Below are 16,619 nucleotides of genomic sequence, written 5' to 3' on the forward strand. Positions count from 1 at the left end.
TAAGTATATAAATGACAGTTTAAAAATCAAGTTAAATAATGTAATAAAATCTATTATACATTGTAGAAATGGGAATTGCAACACAAAGCGTATAGTGTATATTGCTACCTGTTCTAAATGTCCGGCCTATTATATAGGCAAAACTGAAAGGAAGTTTAGAACACGAATTTATGAACATATGTATAGGATAAAGAAAGGTGACACCAATAATGCCCTAAGTAAACACGTTATTGATATGGGTAATGAACACACATTTAGTTTCGCCATTATTGACCAGGTTGAGATGGTCGATAGAGGTGGGAATTGGAAAGTTTATTTAGCCTGGGTAGAAAGTAAATGGCAGATATGTTTAGATGCCACGACCCCCCCTGGAATTAATGATAGTATAAGTTTGAAACCTTTTTTGTTATTAAATTAATAGGGCTGTATATGACCACATAGAGGAACATCTTTAGGCTCTATCAGCAACAGCAGTAGTTCTTATTGCCATAGTAAATGGTAAATATATTTAGCATCATAGTTTACAACATTTAATATAGGGTTTTTGATCACACAATCACATATTGCAATATAATGTTTATAGGTCATAGAAGGTATTAATGTAATTTTTACATTGCATTTTTAATTAATTTTTTAATACATTTTTATTAATTGTTTTTTGGCACCAAAAATGGTATAAAAACAGGGTAATTAATGAGTGTATTGGTTCTGATGAAGTCTGGAGTACACCAGATGAAAGCGCTAAACCTTGTGTAATTGAGCTCTGTGTTTGGAATTTATCTAGTGTTTTATTATCATTAAAACTGTGTTTTGGAAAACGTTGTTGGATTATCTTCTTTGGTCGAGTCCGTGATCTGTTTTGTGCCGTTTGGAGAAAATAGGTGGTTGTGCTACTTTTATCTTACCTTTTAATTTAGAATGAGCAGCATCGGCGTATGCATAGCTTTTACCTTAGAATGACCAGCGTCATTGTATTTGAACCTTTAATCTTAGAATGATCAGTGTTGTTGTATGTGTACCTTTTACCTTAGAATGAATAGTGTCGTTGTATGTGTACCTTTTAATTTAGAATGAGCAGCATCGGCGTATGCATAGCTTTTACCTTAGAATGAGCAGTGACGTTGTATGTGTACCTTTTACCTTAGAATGAGCAGTGACGTTGTATGTGTACCTTTTACCTTAGAATGAGCAGTGACGTTGTATGGGTACCTTTTACCTTAGAATGAGCAGTGACGTTGTATGTGTACCTTTACCTTAGAATGAGCAGTGACGTTGTATGTGTACCTTTTACCTTAGAATGAGCAGTGACGTTGTATGGGTACCTTTTACCTTAGAATGAGCAGTGACGTTGTATGGGTACCTTTTACCTTAGATTGAGCAGTGTTGCTGTATGTGTACCTTTTACCTTAGATTGAGCAGTGCTGTTGTATGTGTACCTTTTACCTTAGAATGACCAGTGTTTTTATATGTGTATCTTTTACTTCAGAATGAGCAGAGTTGTTACTTGTGTACCTTTTACCTTAGAATGAGCAGTGACGTTGTATGGGTACCTTTTACCTTAGAATGAGCAGTGACGTTGTATGGGTACCTTTTACCTTAGAATGAGCAGTGACGTTGTATGTGTACCTTTTACCTTAGAATGAGCAGTGACGTTGTATGTGTACCTTTTACCTTAGAATGAGCAGTGACGTTGTATGGGTACCTTTTACCTTAGAATGAGCAGTGACGTTGTATGTGTACCTTTTACCTTAGAATGAGCAGTGACGTTGTATGGGTACCTTTTACCTTAGAATGAGCAGTGACGTTGTATGGGTACCTTTTACCTTAGAATGAGCAGTGACGTTGTATGGGTACCTTTTACCTTAGAATTAGTAGTGTCTTGTATGTGTACATTTTACCATACAATGAGCAGTGTCTTTGTAGGCATACATTTTACCTTAGAATGAGCCATTTTGTTCTATGTGTACCTTTTACCTTAGATTGAGCAGTGTTGTATGTGTACCTTTTACATTAGAATTAACAGTGCTGTTCTATGTGTACCTTTTACCTTATATTGAGCAGTGTTGATGTATGTGTACCTTTTACCTTAGAATGAGCAGTGTTGTTGTATGTGTACCTTTTACCTTAGAATGAGCATTGTCATTGTATGTGTTCATTTTACCTTGAGTGAAACGTGTTGTTGTATGTGTACCTTTTACCTTAGAATGAACAGTGTTGTTGTATGTGTACCTTTAATGTTAGAATGATCTGAGTTGCTGTATGTGTACCTTTAACCTTAGATTGAGGAGTGTCTTTGTATATGTTCCTTTTACGTTAGAATGAGCAGTGTTGTTGTCTGTGTAACTTTTATCTAAGATTGAGCAGTGTCGCTGTATGTGTAACTTTTACCTTAGAATGAGAAGTGCTGTTGTATGTGTACCTTTTACCTTAGAATGAGCAGTGTTGTTGTATGTGTATCTTTTACTTTAGAATGAGCATTGTCATTGTATGTGTTCATTTTACCTTGAGTGAAACGTGTTGTTGTATGTGTACCTTTTACCTTAGAATGAGCAGTGTTGTTGTATGTGTATCTTTTACTTTAGAATGAGCATTGTCATTGTATGTGTTCATTTTACCTTAGAATGAGCCATTTTGTTCTATGTGTACCTTTTACCTTAGAATGAGCAGTGTTGTTGTCTGTGTACCTTTTACATTAGAATTAACAGTGCTGTTCTATGTGTAACTTTTACCTTATAATGAGCAGTGTTATTGTATGTGTACCTTTAACCTTAGAATGAATAGTGTCGTTGTATGTGTACCTTTTAATTTAGAATGAGCAGCATCAGCGTATGCATAGCTTTTACCTTAGAATGAGCAGTGACGTTGTATGGGTACCTTTTACCTTAGAATGAGCAGTGACGTTGTATGGGTACCTTTTACCTTAGAATGAGCAGTGACGTTGTATGGGTACCTTTTACCTTAGAATGAGCAGTGACGTTGTATGTGTACCTTTTACCTTAGAATGAGCAGTGACGTTGTATGGGTACCTTTTACCTTAGAATGAGCAGTGACGTTGTATGTGTACCTTTTACCTTAGAATGAGCAGTGACGCTGTATGGGTACCTTTACCTTAGAATGAGCAGTGACGCTGTATGGGTACCTTTTACCTTAGAATGAGCAGTGACGTATGGGTACCTTTTACCTTAGAATGAGCAGTGACGTTGTATGTGTACCTTTTACCTTAGCATGAGCAGTGACGTTGTATGTGTACCTTTTACCTTAGCATGAGCAGTGACGTTGTATGGGTACCTTTTACCTTAGAATTAGTAGTGTCTTGTATGTGTACATTTTACCTTAGAATGAGCAGTGACGTTGTATGTGTACCTTTTACCTTAGAATGAGCAGTGCTTGTATGGGTACCTTTTACCTTAGAATGAGCAGTGACGTTGTATGTGTACCTTTTACCTTAGAATGAGCAGTGACGTTGTATGTGTACCTTTTACCTTAGAATGAGCAGTGACGTTGTATGGGTACCTTTTACCTTAGAATTCGTAGTGTCTTGTATGTGTACATTTTACCTTAGAATGAGCAGTGACGTTGTATGGGTACCTTTTACCTTAGAATGAGCAGTGACGTTGTATGTGTACCTTTTACCTTAGAATGAGCAGTGACGTTGTATGGGTACCTTTTACCTTAGAATTAGTAGTGTCTTGTATGTGTACATTTTACCATACAATGAGCAGTGTCTTTGTAGGCGTACATTTTACCTTAGAATGAGCCATTTTGTTCTATGTGTACCTTTTACCTTAGATTGAGCAGTGTTGTATGTGTACCTTTTACATTAGAATTAACAGTGCTGTTCTATGTGTACCTTTTACCTTATATTGAGCAGTGTACTTTTTTCCTTAGAAGGTGCAGTGTCATTTTGTGTGTACCTTTAGCTGTACAATGAGCAGTTCCATCGCATGTGTACCTTTTACCTTAGAGTGAGTAGTTTCATTATATTTGTACCTTTTACCTTAGAATGGGCAATGTTGTTGTATGTGTTCCTTTTACCTTACAGTGAGTAGTGTCCTTGTATCTGTACCTTTTACATTAGAATGAGGAGTGTTGTATAGGTTCATAGGTAGGTACTAGGCTATCAGCCCAAGGGCCTATGCAAGCCTAACCAACAAGGTTCCCTGGCTTACGCCACCCAAGAAAGTTATTTTCCTGTGCCACTGTCGAGCAGAGACACAGAAGATTTTTCTTAAAGAGTGCTAATGAAGAACTTTGCTTGACATAGATGGGTAGCCTGTTCCAGAGTATGGGAAGTCTCTGGGACAGGAATCTATCCCTCCAGCATGTCCTGTTTATTGTGGTGACAAGGTTTAGGTCCCTAGAGAGTGTAGCTTGGTGGGATTGGGATTTCTTTAGGTGTAGCATGTCCAACTGTTCTGGGTTCGACATAGCTTTATATGTTAGGCAGAGATCACCTCAGAGTAGGTGATATGTTACAGAGTAAAGCTGGAATTTTTTGAGGTAGTCAGTGTAGGGTATTTGTTTGTGGCCAATAATCCTCTTTGTGAGGTACTTCTGTGGCCTTTCCAGCTGCTGCAGATGTCTTGTGAGGTACATTCCAAAAGGGGTGTTGTACTCTATAATGGGTCTAATGAGTGTCAAGTAGAGGGGAACAATGACCTATTTTTTCCTGGATGAGAACCCTTTTATGATGAGGTGTGCCACGTAAAAGGACTTCCTGCCTACTGTGGCAATGTGACTATCAAAGGAGAGACTACTGTCCACCCAGGTCCCAAGGTCTATTATCAAGCATTCGGTGTTAAGTAGATTTCTGCCTATGTGGTAGTTCATGGGTACACAGTTTTTACCAAAGGGGATGACACTGCACTTTTTGGCTGTGAGCTTGAAGCCATGGCTCTGACACCAGGCATCTGTCTCAGCGAGGCACTTCTGTAGGATGTCCACATCATTTGGGGACTTGACTATGGCTCCTAGTTTGCAGTCATCTGCAAACTTCATTAGCCAGAGGCTTTCTGTATTAGCCTGTACTTCAGAGAAGTAGATACCAAACAGGAGAGGTCCCAGGACAGAACCCTGTGGTACTTCCCTAGTCACTGCTTTGAGGTCAGATTTGGAGTCTGCAACTTTTACAGTGTAGGTTCTGTCAGTGAGCGAGTTGCAAACCCATCTTGTGTCGTAGGGATTTATACCTAGTTTAGTGAGTTTAGCTATAATTCCAGAATGAGGGATGGTGTTGAAAGCCTTGGCGAGGTCAAGATAGGCTGTGTGAACTACCTTACCCTCATCTACGGCTTTGGTGACTGCCTCAAAGAAGTCGATCAGGTTCAGGAGGCATGATCTGCCTTTCACAAACCCAAACTGGGTAGAATCCAGAGTTTGGAGGTTACCAATGTCTTTGTTTATGAGTTCTATGATGATACGTTCCATGGCCTTGCAGACCAAGCTCGTCAGGCTAATAGTTCGATAGCTCCCGGGATCAGTGATGGCTCCCTCTTTGTGGAGTGGGAACTGTTGCTGTGTGCCATTCAGTGGGCACAAAGCCTGATGCGAGGCTATGATTGAACATGGTGCTTAAGTGAGGAGCCAGTTCATTCTGAAGTTCATGTAAAATGCAGCATGGGATGTTGTACGGTCCCATGGATGCTGTGTTTTTGGCTTTAGAGAGTGCAGCTTTTACCTGCATAGTTGTGATTACAGGGACTCTGCATTCTTCCTGTATAGATATGAGCCCTTTAGGGGGTGAGATGTGGGTAAAGTTAGCACTGAACCTATCTGCCAGGATGTTGGCAATATCAGTTGATTCTGTAATTTTCTTGCCTTTGTGCTGTAACTCAGAGCAGATCTGGGTGTTGCCATCGAGATTCTTGACATAGCTATAGAATGCTTTATGGTTGTCCTTGGAATTAGTGGCGATTTTGTTTTTGTAAGCTAGCTTTGGAGGATCTTATAAGAGATCTCAGCTTCTTACTGAGGCTGACCAGGGAGCTCCTCCGCTCATGGGATGTTGCTCTCTTTTGCAACAGTTTCTTCCTTCTGTTGTACAGTTTGTTTATGGCAGGGGACCACCAGATTGGCTTCCTTTTTTTGTAGGATAGCATTTTGGTTCTGTTTGGGATAGCATGATCCATGCACTCGTGTAAGTACTTATAGAGTGAATTTGTGTAGGATTCAGAAATTGTAACTGCATTGTCCATCTGCATGCGTGTCATGAAGTTCACCACTTCTGTTTCAAGAAGCATGAAGTTTGCTTTGGAGAAATTTTTTTTACTGTGGTTTCCTTAATGAGGGGTGGGGTCGGGATGTGGATATCAAGGGTGATTAGCTTATGGTCAGATTGGCCCAACGAGGAGTTGACTTCCTGTGTGGAACATCGGTCACTCATATTGGTAATGACTAGGTCTAGGATATTGTTGCTCCTGGTGGGGGTGTGGGTAAGTTGATCCAGGGCATTGGAGTTTATGAATTCCAGAAAGCGTTGAGATAAGGAGTTGGTACATGAGTACTTTTCCCAGTTAATGGTGGGGTAGTTGAAGTCGCCCATTATTAGGGTGTTTGGTTGAACCCTAATATTTTCCAGAACATCAAGAAAAGAGGAGTGGGAATAATGGGGCATGGTGGGGGATCTGTAGCAAGCTACAATTTGGATTGCAGTTTTGTCCAGAGTTAGTTGCACTTGGATAACCTTGGATGCATTATGCTGAGCTGGAGGTGTGGATATCCTTAATGAATATGGACCGACCTCCAGCTTTGGTGTTTTGGTCCAGGTTACATGGTCGAAACGTGTGGTATGACTTATAGCCTGGTAGTGCAGGGGTGCTCTCTGGAGCCTTGAACTAGGTCTCAGTCACTGCACACATATCAATGCTCTCCATTTTAAGGAGTGCCTCGAGTGAGTGCATTTTGAGATTTAGACCTCTAGCATTGAGTAGCATTACCCTCAGTTTTTGTTTTCCTATTCCTGTTATGGTGGTAAATTTGTTATTTGAACCTTGCCTAAAAAAGGCACTATAGGGGCAGCAAGAGCGTTAGCCAGTATCCGGAATCCCAGGGGCGACAGAGGCAGGCCATCTATGGCAAATCATCATGGTCTGTCGACCATGTCATCCCAAGCAGACAGATACTGGATCCCCTTAGAATGACACCAGAAGCTTAGCCAATTGTTGAAGTCAATCATTTTGCCCTTGTACTGCTGTATCATTCTGGGCGATGGCAGAATGCTACTCAGGGTTAGGGTCATACCTGCCTGGGCTACAAGATTGGAGAGCTCTTCCATGTTTCATTTCATGTAGTCCAGGGAGGTACATCTCAGGTCATTCACACCAACATAGATAATGACAGAGTCATATTTGTACTTGCTGTGGAGTGACCTGAGTGTGTGGGTTATGTGGCAGATCCAGGCACCCGACAGGCAGCTGACAGTAACCTTCTCCTTGTTTAGCCTGGTGAGTGGGACATCAGTGTGCCTGACTATAGAGTCATCTATGACTAGTGTGTTGGGTATGTTGTTTTGCCTTATTGGCTGTGGTTGAGTGGCACACTAAGTCTGTGGGCTATGTGTCATTTGGATAGTGTTGGGGGATGGAGTTTGCTTGCATTTCTGCTTTGGAGGTCTCTGTTGCTTAGACAGATTATTATTGAGAGCCTCCGTGAATGTTTTTGTGTTACTATGTGTGAATTTTGGTGGTGTAGATTTAGTGAGACTATGTGATGAGTGTGGTGTGGTGCAAATGCTTACCTTCTCCTCATGATTGTCAAGTTCAGTCTTGGTTGGAGAGAACTTTACCTCCAGTTTGACTAGATAAGTGCATCTCTCACAGGTTGTAGTGTTGGGTGGTAGGAAGAGAGGGTTGTCTGTGTACATGAGCAATTTCTACATTGCCTCAAGATGCCCAGACTCATTAGATAGACAGGAAAGAATACTGGGAGCTAACCCTTGGACATGCCTGAATAAAAAACTATTTTCCTCTAGATAAGTGAGGAAAGTGAGTACAAGAGCTGTTTTTCTCTAAGCAAGTGAGAAAAGTAAATACAAAAACTGTTTTCCTCTAGGTAATGAGGAAGACTGAGTGCTATACTAATTAGAATTTAGTGCTTACAAGTTCTGAACATGTGCTGAGCATGAATATGCAAATTTAAGTGCTAAAACTAAGAATCTGTATCTGCACTAGACAAGTTACAGGACAGAAACAAGTGCAAATGCAGGCTTTCAAATCAGAAAGTTGAGAGAGATGGAAGAGATTGCCCAAACGGCCAATAACTACAATTTCTGGGCCAGAACCACTCCTTATGTGGTAGATAGGTTACCTAGTGCTTACCACTCCCACTGATAAGCTAGAATGCTTCCCTCCAACACAGAAAGGCTTGGGGGGGCTCGGATGATTACATACAATCCTGGATACAGCAAGTCTGTATCTGGAACACTAGTTACAGGAAAGGTAGGAAACAGGCTTACAGTTTTTTTGGGGTTTTTTTGCAGAAAAGTAGCAAAAACAGTAGTAAAAACAATTCACTTGCAGTGCAAGCTAGCACACTTGAGTATACAGCAATATTAGACCAAACACAGTTTAAAAACTGCAATTAAATTAAAAAGGACTAAAAGCAAGTGCAGAAAGAGTTTATTATGTAGAATGAGGTAAGGAGATGGGACGGGGGAGTGTCCCAGATCACATCTACAGTGGGGTGGGCAACTGCAAAAGCCACCAAATTTAAACTACAAACCAAAAATAGGGGGGGGTGGAACAAAACTGTTTCAACAGAGATCTAAGCATCTACTAACAGTACAAACTCTAAAACCACAAAAAAATATACTCAGCTCTGTATATTTGCAGATAGTCTGGAAGGCAGTCTCTCAGAACAGGTTCCAGCAATTAAATGTAGGCTGTTACTAACAGGTCAAATTAAGTGATCCTTGAGTTAAATAACACACATTGTAAAAACCAGTTATACCAACTGAAGACACTGCAGAAAATGGGGGGGGGGGCAGTTTCAACAGAGATCTAAGCAACAACTAACAGTACAAACTCTAAAACCACAAAAAATATACCCAGCTCTGTATATGTATAGATAGTCTGGAAGGCAGTCTCTCAGAACACAGGTTTCAGCAAGGTGTGCCTTTTACCTTTGAATGAGCATTGTCATTGTATGTGTACCTTTAACCTTAGAATGGGCAGTGTCATTGTATTAATATATTTTACCTTAGAATAAGACATTTGTTGTATGTGTACCTTTGAACCTAGATTGAGCAGTCTTTGTATGTGCACCTTTTACCTTAGATTGTGCAGTGGAGTTGTATGTATGTGTACCTTTTACCTTAGAATGAGCAGTGTTGTTGTATGTGTACCTTTTACTTTAGAATAAGGAGTGTTATTGCATGTGTTCCTTTTAACTTAGAATGAGTGTTATTGTATGTGTTCCTTTTACCTAAGAATCAGCATAGATGTTGCTTGTGTTCCTTTTACTTTAGAATGAGCACGTTTGTTGTATTTGTACCTTTTGTCTTAGAATGAACAGTTTTGTTGTATCTGCACCTTCTCACCTTAGACTGAGCAGTGTTGTTGTATGTGTACCTTTTAACTTAGAATGAGCAGTGCTGTTGCATGTGTACCTTTTACTTTTGAATTAGCAGTGTTGTTGTATGTATTCCTTTTACCATAGAATGAGCAATGTTATTCTATGTCTACCTTTTACATTAGAGTGAGCAGTGTCATTTTATTTGTACCTTTTACCTTAGAATGAGGAGTGTTTTTGTAAGTGTACCTTTTACCTTAGAATGAGCAGTGTTGTTGTATGTGTATATTTTACCTTAGAATGAGCATTGTCATTGTATGTGTTAATTTTACCTTAGAAGGAGCAGTGTTATTATACGTGTACCTCTTAGCTAAGATTGAGGAGTATTGTTGTATGTGTAACTTTTACCTTATAATGAGCAGGTTATTGTAAGTGTAACTTTTACCTTAGAATGAGCAATGTTGTTGTGTGTGTACCTTTAACCTTAGAATGAACAGTGTTGATGTATGTGTACATTTTAAGTTAGAGGGAGCATTGTTGTTGTTTGTATATTTTTTTCTTTGAATGAGCAGTGTCATTGTATGTGTACCTTGTACCTTAGAATGAGAGGTTTTATTGCATGTGTACATTTTACCTTAAAATGAGCAATGTCGGTGTATGTGTACCTTTTATCTTAGAATGAGCAGTGTTGTTGTATGTGTACCTTTTACCTGAGAATGAGCAGTGTTGTTGTCTTTAAACCTTTTACCTTAGATTGAGCAGTGTTATGCTATTTGTACCTTTTAGCTTTGAATGAGCAGTATTGTTATATGTGTGTCTTTAACCTTAGAATGAGCAGTGTCGTTCTGTGTGTAGCTTTTACCTTATACTGAGCCTTGTCATTGTATGTGCACATTTTACCTTAGAATGAGCAGTGTTGTTATATGTGTACCTTTTATCTTAGAATGAGCAGTGTCATTTTATTGTAACTTTAACCTTAGAATGAGTAGTGTCGTATATGTACCTTTTTCTTTAGAATGAACAGTGTCATTCTATGTGTACAATTTACCTTAGAATGAGCAGTGTCATTGTATCTATATTTTTTACCCTATAATGACAGTGAACATACCCGTGTGGCTTTTACCTTAAATGAGCCATTTTGTTGTATGTATACCTTTTACTTTAGATTGTGCAGTGTTGTTGTATGTGTACCTTTTACCTTAGAATGAGCAGCATTGTTGTATGTGTACCTTTTACCTTAGAATGAGCAGTGTTATTGTATGTGTTTCTTTTACCTGAGAATGAGCCGAGTTTTTGCATGTGTACCTGTTGCCTTAGAATCAGCACATTTGTTGTATGTGTACCTTTTATCTTAGTGTGAGCAGTGTCATTGTATGTGTACCTTTTACCTTAGATTGAGCAGTGTTATTCTACGTGTACCTCTTAGCTAAGATTGAGGAGTATTGTTGTATGTGTAAGGTTTACCTTTTAATGAACACGGTTAACGTATTTATATATGTGTATATAAAGTTAAATCTGGAGAAATCTAAGGTGGGTCAGCTTAACACTGGGAAAATACTAAACCCTGTGGGTGATGTTCCCAATGTAGGAATATTTTGCAGGTTCCATTTGTAACCCTAAACAACAGTATTGGTAGTATTATATACCTTAGAAAAGGGAATTGTTACACTAACAAGATTGTGCAACACTTGCAATGGTTTTTACATTGGGAAAACTGAGAGGGCCCTCAAATGTAGGATTTATGAGCATCTATATGAAACTAAGAATAAGAAAGAGATGAATGCCCTCTATAGACACAGTTTGGACTGTATGGGGTATACAGGGTTTAAGTTTGGTATTTTGGATGTAGTGAGCCTGGATGTTAGGGGAGAGGATTGGAAAAATATTTATGTAAAAAGGAACTAATATGGCAACTTAGGTTGGCTGCTAACTTCCCCCCAGGTTTAAATGACCATCTATCTATTTTTCCAGTTTTAAAAGAAAGATCAAACCAAATAACATAGTTATAAAGATAAGTGCTGCAATTAAATTTATTATTTTATCATATTTCTTTAATAAATTATATAAGATGATAAATTGATTTGATATAGGCAAAGTGTTAACAGTAGGGTTGTTTAGCATAAAAGAACATTCATGTATTTTATTGCATTTTATTCACTAAATGTTTTATATATTTTACAAACTTTTTAGTGACAGTACATTGGCTAATTAGTTAATTAACCTTGTGGTGTTTGAGTAATTGTGTAGTGAGTATTTAAACCTTCAGGTTTAGTTGGGTTGGTTGTTCTGATAAGGTCAAATTATTTTGATGAAAGTGCTTAGCATTGATGGTTCCTGGATTTTATTTATTATTTTATTAAACAAAATTATCCTACAGTCCTGGTGGTGCATTTTTTTGTTATTGTTGTATGTATGCCTTTAACTTTAGAATGAGCAGTTTTGTTGTATGTGTACATTTTAAGTTAGTAGGAGCAGTGTTATTGTATGTGTAGCTCTTAGCTGAGATTGAGAAGTATTGCTGTATGTGCCACTTTTACCTTATAATGAGCAGGGTTATTGTAAGTGTACCTTTTAACTTAGAATGGACAGTGTTGCGTCATTGTATGTGTAACTTTTATCTTAGAAAGAGCAGTGTTATTGTATGTGTACCTTTTACCTTAGAGTGAGGAGTGTCATTTCATTGGTACCTTTTACCTTCGAATGAGGAGTGTTTTTGTAAGTGTACCTTTTACCTTGGAATGAGCAGTGTTGTTGTATGTGTACCTTTCACCTTAGAATGCGCAGTGTCATTGTATGTGTCCCTTTTACCTTAGGCTGAACAGTCTTGCTGTATGTGTTCCTTTTACCCTAGAATGAGCAGTCTCATTGGATCTATATTTTTTACCCTATAATGAGCATTGACCATACCTGTGTAGCTTTTACCTTAGAGTGAGCCATTTTGTTGTATGTATACCCTTTACTTTAGCTTGTGCAGTGTTGTTGTGTGTGTACCTTTTAGCTTAGAATGAGCAGTATCATTGTATCTGTACCTTTTACCTTAGAATGAGCATTGTTGTTGTATGTGTACCTTTTACCTTAGAATGAGCAGTGTTATTTTATGTTTTTCTTTTACTCGAGAATGAGCAGAGTTGTTGCTTCTATAACTATTGTCTTAGAATCAGCACATTCGTTGCATGTGTACCTTTTATCTTAGAATGGGCAGTGTTGTTGTATGTGTACATTTTACCTTAGAGTGAGCAGTATGTGTACCACTTAGCTAAGATTGAGTAGTATTGATTGTATGTGTAAGTTTTACCTTTTAATGAATAGGGTTATCGTATGTGTACTTTTTAAATTAGAATGGGCAGTGATGTTGTAGGTGTACTTTTAACATTAGAATGAGACGTTTTGTTGTATGTGTACATTTTAAATTAATAGGAGCAGTGTTATTGTATGTGTACCACTTAGCTGAGATTGAGGAGCATTGCTGTATGTGTAACTTTTACCTTATAATGACCAGAGTTATCGTAAGTGTACCTTTTAACTTAGAATGGGCAGTGTTGTATTGCACCTTTAATCATAGAATGAGCAGTATTGTTCTGTGTTTACATTTTATCTTAGAATGAGCACGGTTGTATGTGTACCATTTTCTTTAGAAGGAGCAGTGTCATTTTGTGTGTACCTTTTACTGTACAATGAGCAGTTCCATTGCATGTGTACCTTTTACCTTAGAATGAGCTGTGTCATTCTATGTCTACCTTTTACCTTAGAGTGAACAGTTTCATTGTATTTGTACCTTTTACCTTAGAATGAGGAGTGTTGTATGTGCACCTTTTACCTTAGAATGTGCAGTGTAGTTATATGTGTACCTTTAAGCTTAGAGCAGTGTTATTGTATCTGTACCATTTACCTTAGAATGAACAGTGTTGTTGTATGTGTACCTTTTACATTAGAATGAGCAATGTCATTGCATGTGTATCTTCTACCTTAAAATGAGCCATGTCGTTGTATGTGTACCTTTTACCTTAGAGTGAGCATTGTCATTATAGTTGTGCCTTTTACCTCGAAAATATTAGGGTTCAACTAAACACCCTAATAATGGGCGATTTCAACTACCCCGCCATTAACTGGGAAAACTACTCATGTACCAACTCCTTCACTCAATGCTTTCTGGAATTCATAAATTCCAATGCCCTGGATCAACTTATCCACAAACCCTCCAGGGGCAGCATTATCCTAGACCTAGTCATTACCAACTTGAGTGACTGGTGTTCTACACCTGAAGTCAACTCCTTAATGGTCAGATCCGACCATAAGCTAATCACCCTAGATATCCACATCCCACCCCCACCCCCCATTAAGGAAACCATGGTAAAAAAATTCTCCAAAGTCAGCTTCATGCTTCTTAAGACAGAAGTGGTGAACTTCATGACACCCATGCAAATGGACAAAACAGTTATGCTGCTGAATCCTACACAAATGCACTCTATAAGCACTTACACAAGTGTATGGATCGTGCTATCCCAAACACAACCAAGACGCTATCCTCCAAAAAAAGGAAGCAAATCTGGTGGTCCCCTGCCATAAACAAACTCTACAACAGAAGGAAGAAACTGTTTCAAAAGAGAGTACAATCCCATGAGTGGAAGAGCTCCCTGGTCAGCCTCTGTAAGAAGCTGAGATCCATTATAAGATCCTCCAAAGTAGCTATGAAAACAAAATTGCCACTGATTCTAGGGACAACCACAAAGCATTTTATAGCTATGTCAAGAATCTCAGTGGCATCAACCAGATCTGCTCTGAGTTACAGCACAAAGGCAAGAAAATTACTGAACCAACTGATATTGCCAACATCCTGGCAGATAGTTTCAGTGCTAGCATTACCCCCTAAAGGGCCCATATCTATTCAGGAAGAATGTAGAGTCCCTGTAATCACAACTACGCAGGTAAAAGCTGCACTCTCTAAAGCCAAAAACACAGCATCCATGGGACCGGACAACATCCCAGGCTGCATTTTACATGAACTTCAGAATGAACTGGCTCCCCACCTAAGCACCATGTTCAATCATAGCCTCATGTCAGGCTTTGAGCCCACTGAATGCTACACAGCAACAGTTATCCCACTCCACAAAGGGGGAGCCACCACTGATCCTGGGAACTATCACCCTATTAGCCTGATAAGCCTGGTATGTAAGACCATGGAATGTATCATTATGGAATGGAACTCATAAACAAAAACAGTGGTAACCTCCAAACTCTGGACGCCACCCAGTTCGGGCTTGTGAAAGGCAGATCATTCCTCCTGAACCTGATCAACTTCTTTGAGGCAGTTACCAAAGCCGTAGACAAGGGTAAGGTTGTTCACACAGCCTATCTTCACCTCGCCAAGGCTTTCAACACCATCACTCATTCTGGAATTATAGCTAAACTCACTAAACTAGGTATAAAACTACATCACAAGATGGATTGCCAACTGGCTCACTGACAGAACCCACACTGTAAAAGCTGCAGACTCCAAATCTGACTTCAAACCAAAGACAAGTGGAGTACCACAGGGTTCAGTCCTGGGACTGCTCCTGTTTGGTATCTACTACTCTGAAGTACAGGCTAACACAGAAGGCCTCTGGCTAATGAAGTTCGCAGATGACTGCAAACTAGGAGCCATAGTTGAGTCCCCAAATGATGTAGATATCCTACAGAATGGCCTCACTGAGACAGATGCCTAGTGTCAGAGCCATGGCCTCAAGCTCAATGCCAAAAAGTGCATTGTCATCCCTTTTGGTAAAAACTCTGTACCCATGAACTACCACATAGGTGGCAGTCTACTTAACACAGAATGTGTGATAAGAGACCTTGGGAGTGGGACCCAGGTGGACAGTAGTCTCTCCTTTGATAATCACATCGCCACAGTAGTCAGGAAATCCTTCTATGTGGCACAACACATCACAAAGGGTTCTCATCCAGGAAAAAAGAGGTAATTGTTCCCCTTTACTCGACACTCAGACCCATTATAGAGTACAATGCCCCTTTTGGACTGTACCTCACGAGACATCTGCAGCAGCTGGAAAGGCCACAGAAATACCTCACAAAGAGGATTACTGGTCTCAATCAGATGCCCTACATTGACCATCTCAAAAAACTCCAGCTTTACTCCATAGCATATCGACTACTCCGAGGTGATCACTGCCTAACATATAAAGCTATGTCAAATCTAGAGCTGTTGGACATGCTACACCTAAAGAAATCCCAATCCCTACAAGCTACATGTTCTAGGGACCTAAACCTTGTAACCACAATAAACAGGACATGCTGGAGGGATAGATTCTTGTCCTAGAGACTTCCCATTCTTTGGAACAATATACCCATCTATGTCAAGCAAAGTTCCTCATTAGCACCCTTCAAGAAAAATCTTGATGATTTAATAGGAAATAGGAAATAAACCCTGGGGATCACGTCTGTGTCTCTGCTAGACAGGGGCACAGGAAAATAACCTTCTTGGGTGGCATAAGCCAGGGAACCTTGTTGGCTAGGCTTACTTAGGCCCTTGGGCTGATAGCCTAGTACCTACCTATGAACCTTAGATTGAGCAGTGTCATTGTATGTGCACCTTTTACCTTAGAATGAGTGGTGTTGTTGTATGTCTACCTTTTATCTTAAATTGAGCAGTGTTATTGTATGTGCACCCCTTAGCTAAGATTTAGGAGTATTGTTGTGTGTGTGAAGTTTTACATTTTAATGAACATGGATTACGTATGTGTTCTTTTTAATTTAGAATGAGCAGTGTTGTTGTAGGTGTACCTTTAACCTTAGAATAAGCAGTTTTGTTGTATGTGTACATTTTAAGTTAGTAGGAATAGTGTTATTGTATGTGTAGCTCTTAGCTGAGATTGAGAAATATTGCTGTATGTGTAACTTTTACCTTATAATGAGCAGGGTTATCGTAAGTGTACCTTTTAACTTAGAATGGGCAGTGTTGTATGTGTACCTTTAATCATAAAATGAGCAATATTGTTCTATGTGTACATTTTATGTTAGAAGATGCACTGTTGTAAGTGTTCCTTTTTCCTTAGAAGGAGCAGTATTATTTTGCGTGTACCTTTTGCTGTACAATGAGCAGTTTCATTGTATTTGTA

The 16,619-nt window shown here is 39.2% G+C and overlaps 1 protein-coding gene across 7 annotated transcripts in view; it reads left to right on the forward strand.

The window, feature by feature from the left end:
• Nucleotides 1-16,619, forward strand: part of SLC8A1 (solute carrier family 8 member A1) — a 2,780,038-nt gene that overhangs the window by 2,344,227 nt on the left and 419,192 nt on the right. The gene's annotated exons all lie outside the window — the stretch shown is intronic.

This window comes from Protopterus annectens, chromosome 1.part2 (genome assembly GCF_019279795.1).
Source record: "Protopterus annectens isolate FY-2018-M chromosome 1.part2, PAN1.0, whole genome shotgun sequence".
NCBI classification, from domain to species: Eukaryota; Metazoa; Chordata; order Ceratodontiformes; family Protopteridae; genus Protopterus; species Protopterus annectens.